This window comes from Rissa tridactyla, chromosome 1, assembly GCF_028500815.1.
Source record: "Rissa tridactyla isolate bRisTri1 chromosome 1, bRisTri1.patW.cur.20221130, whole genome shotgun sequence".
NCBI classification, from domain to species: domain Eukaryota; kingdom Metazoa; phylum Chordata; class Aves; order Charadriiformes; family Laridae; genus Rissa; species Rissa tridactyla.
The window spans coordinates 59,136,644-59,148,916 of record NC_071466.1 but is presented as its reverse complement, the minus strand read 5'-3'; the positions used below and the strand labels follow the sequence as shown (position 1 = coordinate 59,148,916).

The window sequence follows — 12,273 nt, the reverse complement described above, 5'->3', positions numbered from 1 at the left end:
ATAGAGCAGCGATAGACTCTGCCACTGTGAAATACCCTCTCAGCCATATTGGCTGCCCTACGGTGCGTTGCACATGCGTAGAAATTAGGAAATACTTGCTGATTATTTTCATAAAGGCAATGGTCTTCCCTAGACTCTGAGGAAATCGGGCTGGTTTGTGTCCTTGAAATGATGCGCAGCCTGCAGTTTTGCAATTTTCTGCAGTAGGAACAGGAGCCCTTTGCAAATATTTTCTTTGCAGCCAGTTAATGAAGTAACTGACGTAGTGGGCAAACGGTGTTCATGAGTGGAACTCAAATTTAACTGGGCTTCAAGCAGAAATTACCCTTCACGTCTCGGTGGTAACCTTAAAAATTACTTTCTTCCACTTTTGTTTTGTGAAAGTGAAGCATGTTAATTCTTTCCATGTTTTCTTTACTGACTGCTCAAAACGTTTTAAAATCTGTGATTGAGTTACAATGGTTGCCCGAAGTACACAAAATGAAACAATTGGATCTACTGAGGTGAGTGGTGTTCTGAGGAGTAGAATAGATTGTGAACTGAGTGATTATAGTTTACTTACAAAGAGAGAAACCAGCAGAACTGCCATAAGTAGTCATATAATTGCAAGCATTTAACGTATAATAAATAAATATTTTCTTCACTGGTGAATACCTCCCCACAGGTCTAATGGATATGTTGGTGTTTTCTACAACTAAAATGAACAAAAGACTTGTGAGGAAACAACTGTGACCTAATTAATAGCTGTGTGTGTTTGTTAGCTATCCAAAGGGATTTCTGTGGGTTTTGGTTCATTAACTACCATTAACTTGTTATGCACAGAATGCTCTTTCCATGAAGATGTTTTCTTAGTTTTACCTTCAGTGTCATGCAGTTGTAATGAAAGCTAGATGTTTTATTTACTTTTTTTTACCAAAAGTCATTGGAACAAAGCATAGGAATCACCTTGTCCCCAAACTGCCCAGCATTATTACCAACTATATAGCTACTCTATTGCACTTTTACTCTGTACGTTATTCTTAACCTTCTGTTGTTTCAGTTTAGCCACTATTAAGATTTCTAGTTTGTTAGAAGTTCATTTATGTTCCTACATTGTCTAATACAGTCTTATTTGAATGCCTTTGACCTCTTCATAGCGTTAAGGAACAGATTTGCAAGACGATGTGCCTTTGAGTCTGCGGTCATTAGTAACTCTTAAATATTTTTCATCTTTTTACATTACTCTATTTTGATCTTCTTAGGGATTTCTGTAATTTTGGGGGGAGAGAGGAGGGTGAGAAGTATAGGACAGAAAAAAGGAGGAAACTGACATGACCCCGTAACAAACCTGTTTTCTTGACATCCTTATTCAGTTATTGATTCTGCTTTCGGGCAAATCAGAAATATGAATGCATATTTAGAATGATCAGAGTTATGGCAGGCGTGCTTTTGTTACACTTTTAATTACTTGGTTTACTCAGGCATGTAACCCCTAGTGGGAATATAGGAGAATTTTTGAAGAATAAGAAAAATATCTGTTAAAAATGCAAGGAAAAAGGATATCCCTCTAGAGGACTAACAATTAATGAGTGCCGTTAACAATTAAAAGAGCATTTGTGGAAAATTAATCATTTACTTAAATATCACAAAAATTGAGAAGACTCAGCTAAAGAATGCTTTCAGAGTATTTTAAAATTTGGTTAGTCAATGTGATTCGGTAATTCACAAATTTAACTTGATGCAGATTCTTATTGAAGAGTAAAATTCGCAAACTGAAGTGCATTGTTCTTCCATTACCCGGTATTATTAAAAGCCCTGGTTTTGTTTCTCCTTTAACTGAGACCTCTAGGTGCAATAATGCCTTCACTTATAAGCCATCCCAAATCTCTGTTGTTTGCTATCGTGGTAAGTTTGTTAGAAAATGAGGGAAGAAGAACAAAGATCAAACCCGGAAGTTGGAATATTAACAATTGTCTTTTGATAGATAATGAGTAAAGTTGTGTTTCAAACAAATTTTGAGCAAACTAACAAGTTTGCTCAAGTCTCTTAACTCAATCACAAAAGTCCAAGCCCATTCCTGAGTAAGTATACGTAACCTGAACATAAACTAGGGTTTCCCTCCCTTCCTACTGAATCAGATTGAAAGAAACCTCAGGAGGCCTCTCGTCTAACCTCCTGCTCAAAGCAGGGTCAGCACTAATTTCAAATCAGGTTGCTCTGGTCTTTTTCCAATTCCGTCTTGAAAACCTTGAAAGATGGAGATTCCACAGTCTCTCTGTGCAGCCTGCCCCAATGCTTAATTATCAGCCATGAAATATTTCTTTCCTTGTATCCAGTTGAAGCTTCCCTTCAGCTTATGGCAATTGTTTCTGATTTTCCCACTGTGTATTTCACTGAAGAGCCTGCTTTTATCTTCTCAGTAACTTCCTTGTAGGTATAGGAAGGTTGCTGATAAGTTGCCTGCTCTCCAGGTTGAACAAGCCCTGCGCCATCAGCCTCTCACAGGTCAAGTGTTCCAGTCCACTGATCACCCTGGTGACCCTATTTCAAACTTGCTCCAATTTATCCTCATCTTTCTTGCACTGAGAAGTCAAAACTGGTCACCATATTCCCGATCTGTTCTGATGGGTGCTGAATAAAGCAATTCCCTTGATCTGCACTCCTGTCCATACCCATGGCACACTGCTTGACTCCTGGTTAGCCTACTTGGACACCAGGACCCCACCTCCTTTTCAGCGCAGCTGATGCCCAGGCTCCCCAGGTGGTACGGATGCAGGGGGGTCAGTCCATTCCAGATTCAGGACTTTGCATCTGTCATTGTTGAGTGTCGTGAAGTCCACGTGGACCTGTTCCTTCAGCCTGTCTAGATTGAAATAGCTTTGAATGCCAACCCTGTCTCAAGCGTATTGACTGCAGTCTCCAGTTTGGCATTGTCTTGGCATTTGGCTTTTGATTTCATTCAGTTTAATTGCTGATTAAAGCAGAACTTGCCAAAAAGAAATTGTTCACCTTTTAGGGTTAATCCAAAAGTTTTTTTTTAAAAAAAAAAATTAGAACAGAAAATAATTTTGAGAAAGTCATGAGAAAATGTCAAGTTGGATGAGTATGGAAATAGGAACTGAACGTGAACTGTTGCATGTCTGCTCACACCCATCGTAATAACCGGTTCTATTTTAGAAGAGAAGAAAAGCCTACTGGAAGAGGAAAAAAAAAGGAAGAACAGAATACATTTTATACAACTGTAGACAAATCTGGCCTCAGGAGTTGTTTTAATTCTCGTTTGTTCCATTCCCAAAACCATACCTCTGGTTTCATAATCCAGGTCACGCCTTAAGAGTATTTCCATTATAGCTATCTTAGTGATAAATACATTTTATCAGAACTTCAAACACTTCAAATCATTGAGGGAAGAGCTGTATTGTGTAATGTGATACTCTCTAACCCAATCACCTCAATGAGTAATACTACATTGCACTTGCATAGGACCTTTCATCTGGAAATTGTAACGCTCTTTACAAACATTAATTAATTAAACTTCAAACACCTGGGTGAGATAGGGAAGTATCCATACAATCTTTGGAACCAAAGTTGGAAAGACTTGTTAAGTCAGGCCATCAAATAATACTACCATAAAATTATAATCCAGCGGTTTTTCAAACTCCTTTTTTTTTTTTTTTTTTTTTCCCTTCCCTCTGTGCTGCTCCAGAGTCTCCTAGGACACTTTCTCATTCCTTTTTCTTTATTAGTTTGAGAACCCGAGTTGTAACTCCTCCCGTCAGGTGCTAGCAGTACCCGTTTTAGCCGTTTGGCACAGGCAGCCGCCCTGCTGCCTTGGCAGAGGGGGAGGGTGGCAGAAATGCTGCCCTTGCCTCTTCTGTGCTGGCAAATCCTGGCAGAAGCTCAGCTCAGGCTTGTGCCGCTGGCCCCTCATTCCACGTAGCTTCCCCACCACCACGGCGGCTGCTTCCCTGTCCTGTCCTCACCTCGGAGGGCGAGGGCCTTTTAGCTAAACTGTGTCTGCAGCTCACCAAACCCAGCCAGGAGCAGCCTGGGGCAGCCAAGAGGCACCGCTCCCAAAATTTCCAGTGGGATCTCATACAATCCCTATCACCCACTCCTCCCCTGCCTCTCTGCCGCTTTCTCCATGTTAAGAATATTTTGTAGAAACTGTATTTTTACAGAGGGGAAAATGGCATACAGAAATTGAGGCTCACCCAGGGGATGTAGTAGATCGGTAGCAAATTAAGTATATGCATCTGGCAAGGGCCCAGTGATGTTGTTTGCTCTATGTGCTATGCCGTGGTGTCTCTCTAGGAAAGCCACAGAGTAGTCAAAACTTGTGCATTTTCCAGTGACAAGGATGTTTCTCCACAGAGACTTTTCATATCAGTGCAATACTTCTTTGAAATGGAAACTCTTTATGCAAGCAGAACTTGATCTAGTAATTAAAAACTGTCATTCAAATAGGAAGTTTTTGATGAAGAGAATCATGGGAAGAGATTTGATTTATTTATGGGAAAACCTGTTGTGGTTACATTCTGAAGTGACTAATATTCAGAGTAACAATAGTATGTACTTCACAGCCAGACTTGAGTTGTTTTTTTGGTCAATAGAAAATTACTTCCCACGTCTTTCCGGTAAGCCTCCTGTGCTCAGTTGTTCCCATTTTTCAGATGTTACGTTACATTTACCATAGTGGAACTTCTGAGCCTCATAAATCAGGCACCCTGTTTTATGCACTGTGGATATCTAACCTCAGCAGGGCAATCGGTCCACCAAGAGTAGGTGTAAACATCTTGAAAGCAAAGGGGAAACTCTGGAGGGAGATCCAGGCAGTTTGCGTAGTGAAAAGGGAGTCACCTACAGCTAGACAGAAAATGGTGTGCAGTAGATGAGGTCTGAGCACTTGTCTCTTTCTGGAGTTCTGGTATCTGACCCAGTGTTGCACATTAGTATCCTTCATCTATCCAGTTGGAGATGAGACAATGGTCTTAATAGACACCTAAATGAACGTGATAATGATGGCAATGGGATGACAGCATTCTTCCAGGAAGTGCAGAAGTCTGTGCTCTACACTGTCCTCCATCTGAGGAGTTCTGGTTGCAATGCTCCCCGTTCTCAAGAAGATGCCGTACCCACCAGCATACACAGGGCGGTCAGGTTCAGGCCAGTCTCCACCCTTCCTTTTGAAGCACTGTGCTGCCAGAAATGCAAGAGTCATGGAGTTAGGAGGAGAATAAGCATGAGAGAGTCTGACTCTGCAGCCCAGTGAGAAGCAGAGCTTTTGAAAGAGTCGAGCAGCCCCACCTGCCCGGCCTTCACCTGAGCTTTCACCGCAGTGTCCCAGCTTTAGATGGAGATGTGGAGAACGTAGGAAGGTAGTGGTGGTACACTTCAGTTAGTAATACTGAGTTGAAGCCATAAATGCTGTGGTCTATTGGATCTTCTTTTGGTGGCTTTTTTGCTACTTATTTAAATATCACTGCTGGAAAATTAATGTGTTTTACCGTAAATCTTAGACATTCTGTTTAGGGAGAATTATGTAAGTCACAAGATACAGAAATGCAGGGTCCTAGTTGTAGAATAGTTTGGGTTTCTTTAAAGGGTTCATGTTGCCATATAGCGTTGACTCACTCACCTTAAGTATGTACGTGTAGGACTGTTTCTTTGGTGGAGACCTACCTGCTGTCGGATACAGACAGGCCCTCAAGTGCATAAGATGTCTAAGACAGGTCAATTGGCAAGACCAGAAATTTTCCTAGAGGCTGGGATGGTAAAACATGAAACTGTGAAAAATGGCAGTAATTAGGGCTGCATTCAGAGCTGTTGTTCAGTCCTTTAAAATTGTAAAGTGAGAGAACTGCAAGTGTATAAAATGGGTGTTTTTCTTTTTTTGTTCTGTAACACAGAGCTGAAAGGGTTTTTGACCTTATATTAACACAGTATCTGGAGTGTGGTGAAATGTTATTGGATATTATACTTGTGCTATTGAAGTCTATTCTGTTAAAAGAATATAAAGGGAGCTTAATGGATTATAGTAGCTTGAATGAAAGCCAAATTTTTGAAACTAGTAATCAGGTCTCCAAAGATACTTAGGCACCTAATTCTTCATAGAAACCTTAAAGTACCTTGTGGGTCTGAATCCAGTAATCCACAGTAAAATTGCTACATTCGTATTTGTGCGCCTGCTGTCATTATTCAAAAGGAACAAACACTAATAAACCTCCTTTTTTTTGACTGAGCCTCTGTCTTGAAAATATGGACCAGGGAATATTAGAACTAAATTTATTTTCTTTTTATTCAACCTAAGAAAAATCCCAGCTGTGCTGTGGGGCCAAAGTCTGTTGGGTAAAGAAACGTGAAGATAAAAATATGAAGGAGGGGGCACCTGCATGGAGCAGAAGATAGAAATTAATGGTGATAGGTGAGATGCCTTGCAGAGGGGAGGTGAAAGAATACTTGGTCTCAGCATACCTGAGCATCAACATCAGTTTGTACACAGCAAAAAAACATTGCTTGTGTACGTGTGTTCTGTTAAGTGACTGGTAAATTGTCTGGATGTCCAGATTTTCAGGATCCAAACAATCAAATGTGAAAACTCAGGAGAGATCTCAACTATACGGGCTGATGAAATAATTCAGGGAGACTCTTCAGAGTATTTAAGCAGTTCCACCAGACATTGGGTGTGATTAATGCCAACCTACCTACTTGGCTCTTGGCTGTGTTGGAGTCCATCTGGCCAACTGATGGAGACCAAAGGGCCTGGGAACCATTAGGTTTCTCCTTTCATTCGGTAACTTAAGGCTTGCAGAGTTTCTGGAAGAGCTGAGCATTTAGCAAGTGATTTTTTTTCGGAAATGATCAGTTTTGTTTTGAGTCTGAACAAAGGCAGTTTCCACTGTTCCTAGGTCTTCTGAAACTGGGTTGGTACTTAGCAAACCACAAGGGAAAACCAGATTCTTCCATATTATTTCTTGGAATTTAATAAATGAGTTCAACCAATATCAACAGTGAACATATTGTTTTCATAGCTGAGTTGTTTAGGTATCTTTACCATTAAGAGAATATATTATATTGATGCTTAGGCTGAGTTTTGTGTAAAATACTGAGCTATATGTGACATGGTCATGTATCAAGGTGTTATCAGCTGAAATAAAGTGTCTGTGACAGTTTTAAATATCACACCTGTCCCAGCTGTCTCTAAAATGAGTCAAAATCCCAATGAGCTTGAAAAGATTCTAGAATTGTTGATTATCTTGGCCAGTTTTAAGCCACGCTTCTCCAAAACATTGGCATCTTTGAGTTCTTAAAAGCTGCTCCCAATTTCAAGAGGACTGCCCAACAAGATTTGTCTTTTGCCTAAATAAAGCAACTAATTATTGAGGCAGTACTTCAGCTGGGAGCATTCGAATGAAGAGCTGGGTTTGAATTACTGCAGGAGGTGAAGCCAGGCTCTCATTCTGTCAGGCATTTGTCTGTGAATGTGTTTCTGTCAGTATAAGGACAGGACGCTTGGTTCATGTTTCGTTAAGGACAATGATATAGAACCCAGGCCGTATCCAGAAATACTGAAACATCTTTTAGAGAATGATTTTTGCTCTCAGAAATACTATATTACTGTTTAAAAGCAAATTAGCACAGGACATGCCGGTGGCTGATACTTTGAACAGAGAGTTTCTGATAAGGTAAAACTGTGTGCATGGCAGCTGAGCCACAAGTTCATTGTCATCAGAAACTGATAAAACCAAGAGACATGCCCAGTCATCTGCAACAGCATTCCTTAGCCTCTTGAAAAGTATAATAACCTTGTAGCTTATCTAACTTCCCAAGGCCCTCAAAAGCCTTATTAAAGAGTGGGATTTCTTAAGCTGAAGTATATCTTCGATCACTTCAGGGCCACATTTGAGCCATTCTGCAATCCCGGTTGAGAAATGTGGCTTTACAGTGGTGGAAACAGTCATTACTGATTGACCAAGGCAGAGTTTTGTCAGCATGTACAGCAGTTGGTAAGAAGTGGCATGAGATCCCTTCATACCCTCTAAGGGAAAGGTTGAGCTGTCACTGGTATATCAGGTGTTTTGAGGTGAGGAAACTGAACAATACAAGAAACGTCTGCAGTCACCGGTTAACAGGCTTCTTTCCTACAAAAACATACAGAAGGATTTAATATCAAATGATTATCAGTAGAATAAGACTCATTACTACATACATAATTGGGGTTTTTTTCCCCCACAACGTTCCAACTAGCTTACAGTGGAATGCCATCAGATGGAGAAAAGGAGAAGAAGGTAGATTTTTGAGCCCCTGCAAGAAAAGTAAAGATAACTCATATGTGGATCAACTTACCAGCTAGCATTGCGTGCTCAATTTTCCCTAAGTTATAGCTCAAGAATAATTTCGGTTTAAAGAATCCACTATTTCTGGTTACAGAGCAAGATGTCTGAAGTTGCCTTTTCTGTGAAGTGGGGAAGGTGGGCAGGAGGTACATGTCAAATCGCGGTGACCAGTGGCAGATTTGGCATTGTTACAGCAAAGATCTGCTGAGGTGAAATATTAGGAAAGCCTGAAAAAAAAAATATTCCGATTATAAGAAGGTAAACGCCCAAGCGTGCTCTGCTTTGTTTGTACACATCATGTATGAAATGTACGTTATTTGACGCCAAATTTGTCTGGAGTTACTGGTAATTTGTATACGAGCCCTGAAGGAGCTTGAGGAATGCTTAGATTAAACCTGAAGAATAAAAAAAAAAAATAAATTAAAAATTAAAAAAAAGACAACGAAACAAAGCTCCACCACCAAAAATTAAAAAAACCAGAACAACCCAAAAAAACAACCACAAAAAACCCCAAAGAAAAACTGCTGAAAAAGAAAGAAAAAAAAAAAAACCAAACTTGAAAATGGTTCCTGAGTTATATTTGGAGCCTTCTCAGTGTTCTTCGATGTTCACAAACCTGTTTAGATATGTTGATAGTTTATAAGTGATTCTTCAGAGAAGTATCTACATGTTTCTGATCTGTTTTGACAAACCGTGATGAGACGGAAGAGACAGAACATGCTTGCATCTGAACTTAATGCCAACTGGAGCACAGGCTGTTGACTGTTTCCCACAATGCTATGTATTGTCTTGGGTAAATATATTTCTTATAATATGATATAACCAGAAGCATCTCCTGAATATTCTCCTCTTCCCAGGACTTTATTGAAGATCATCTTGATGTATGCTCTCTGAGGAAAACATTGTTCAAAGTTGTACTCCTAGAGGAGTTTTGAACTTTAATAATAATTTTGTTGTTTGGTGATGCCTTCTCCAAGTCTAAATTAAATCAGATGTATTCCCTAGGAGATAATTTGCTTGAATTATTTTCCTTTTGAATAGGAAATAAAAACATTTATGATCAACTCTTAAATGTCCCATTTTCCCTCTGGCTTTATGGTGAAGATGAACGTGAATAGGAATACTAGTCATTCCTCAATAATAATTGAAATAAATTCCCATGCCCCCCTCCTCTGTTGCTGAACACTTCCAACCTTGGACTGTTTTTTTCTCAGAATGTTTTATAACTATTGTTCTCTTGGTTTGTCTGCTTTTGTTGCTGAAAGTTAGAAAATGCAGGATTTAGAACTTTCTTTTTTGTGTCTATGGATAGCCATAAGTACATGGTATTTGTTACAGCGTCTTTGAGAGTCCGTGTTCTTTCTGTTTCTGTGGCTAATGATACTTCTTTTACTTATATTAATCCATAAAGAAGATTTTAAATTCACTTACAAAATTAATGTTTGCTTTTCCAAAGTCCTGTGCAACTGAGCAATATAGATTAGTTGCAGAAATCATTAGGGAGAAGAGGTGCTGTCCTGGCTCTGCTGCCTCGGTCTCTGCTGGAATCTGGACTATCTTGATGTAGCATCCTTGTCATTCATTGTCTTGTTTCTCTCTTTCCTTTGTGAAATGGATCTCTGATTTCTTTTCCACCATTTTATGTGTTCTTTTTTGTCTTTACCCCACCTTTTTGTCATGGTTAATACATTAAACTATGAGGCTATGGAATGGAATACTCCAAAGTTTGGGGGAGAGGACCTAAGCAGAGTGGAGGTAAATGCCCTGGTAGGATACATACAAGGCAAAAATGGACAACTATTTTGTAGTTGCCAAACCTTATGCAAGTTTAGTTCAGCAACATTTTTGTGGCGTAAGCAAATAGTCCTTCTGTGCGAGCTAGAGTTAACATGAAGAACACGTTTAAACGGCTGAGACTCCATTTTCACGTTTGCCTTTGCAGGTCGGTCAAATTCAACTACTTCTTTTCTATTTCTCTGCCCTTCCCCGACGTGTTTTTAATCCCACTTTTTCTATGTTAGTCTGTACCTCCATGTCAAAGCGCAGTTCAAAAATACGTTGCCAACATGAAAAATTCACAACTGGGATGAGCAGTCGCTGCCCCAGACTGTTCATCTGAAATGAAACATTAGATGGAGTAGAATTAGCTGTCATGAGAGGATTCTACTCAAGAAGAATATAGGATTTAAGCTCTGTTTGAACGTAAAATGTCTGAATAGTGCTGTTTGAGTGAGGGTGATTTGGATACCTGCAAGTAAAGAGGAGAGCAAAGGAGGTGAGCAAATTCCATGGAATAAGAATTTTCCTGCATGCTCTTTTTGCATGATCACCAGCGGCCAATTTTGTAAATTTTGCTCTGTTGGAGTTACTCTTCTGCTTGAGAAAATCCTGTTGAAGTCATAAGGATCTGACTACAAAGAACAGTGCAGGCGACGTAAAAGAGACTGCCGGTACAGGGCGGTAGAGATTCTGGCCCTGGTTTACATATGACACTTTGGGTTTATATAGCTTTTTCATGTTTGTTTTATTTTACTCTGGGCTGTCTAAGTATTTCACAGGCAGTTAACTCCCACAGAAGGATTATGAGACTTTACTTGTTGTATTTTACAAACAGTCAGACCAAGGAGCTAAAAACTTGAATAATTTGCCCAAAGTCTGCGTTAAGGTCTATAATGTCTGATTCAGAGTCCCATGCTCCTGCGTGTGTCCTCCATAATCATCCTGCCGATCTGATTTCGCCAGCTACAGGCTTCTCTGGCTTCTCTTTATCAAGTTCCACTGGTACAACTGCCTTGGAATGCATCTGGGTTCGATTTGGTCGTATTGCGCAGTGATAAGCGTTGCATGCAAGTTGATCAGAAAATATGTGGCTGGTAAACACCAGATTCCACCTTTCCTGAATGATTAGCCGGCTTTTTGAAGTCCTAATGATTTTAATTTGGCTTGGAGTCAGTGAGTAAGAGTATGCAAAGCCTTAGCCAAAGTACCTATTTATTTATTTAAATTTTATCGGCACGTATTTCTTCAAAGAAGAGAACCTATCTCTTTGTCTAAGCGCTTTTTTTTGTAAATGCATAAATATATAAATGTATAACTACAAAGTAAATCAGCTTAAATTCTCTCCATTGTCTCATAGATGACAGCAGGTAATAGAAATGGTGTTTTTCCTTGGTGAATAGAGTTTATAGATTATTCTTGACTTGTAGGAATGATACCGTCTCTGTTCAGTTTCATTTTTTTTTTTTCTTTTCAGGTTTTTTTAAAAAGTAACACAGCTTGTTTTCCCTATGTTTGTTCTGTCTGTTTTCATAACACAAGATTGGTTTTATGCCCCAGAAAAGGGTATGAATAGATTAATGATTTGTTTAAAATGTGAATGGAATTTTTCTAGACACACAAATCGCTCGCGCTGTCTATTCATCGTCTGGACTTGGCTGTTTAAAACTTGCCAAGGAAGAATAAATTTTTCTTTTTTCCCCTCCCAGGTTCTCTGGAGGAGAAAGATTGTCCATGTTTGTGGTTGTTTCAGATATTTGCAAAATTAATGTTAAAATTCGAATACCACAGTAATATAAATTTTTTTAAAAACCCTCCACTCTTCTGTTGCAGCTCCTTACTTGTGAGAGACACATTTAACAAAGACGCTTTTTGTTTTCTTTCTTAAGGAGTGGCTACATAATCTAGTGCTATGCTGAAAAAAACCAAACTAATTCAAGGCACTAGAGATGTCCTGTGCTGTGGCATGGCAAGTTCATTGTTGTGTTGGACTGTATACCATCAGTTGATTTATTACATTTTTAAGGAAGCTGCCCTTAACTGTGACATACTGTAGTATATAAAAGATGGCGATTAAAATTACATTTGTAATTAATCCTTAAGTATTCAGATTACATGGGATAGGACTAAGTACACTGAAAAATCAACATGTGTGCAAGTATACCTTCGCAGGTGAAATATT

At 39.4% G+C, this 12,273-nt stretch overlaps 1 protein-coding gene across 4 annotated transcripts in view; it reads left to right on the top strand.

Moving 5' to 3' along the window:
- The window catches only part of ABCC4 (ATP binding cassette subfamily C member 4), a 156,944-nt gene that overhangs the window by 132,844 nt on the left and 11,827 nt on the right, over positions 1-12,273 (top strand). The gene's annotated exons all lie outside the window — the stretch shown is intronic.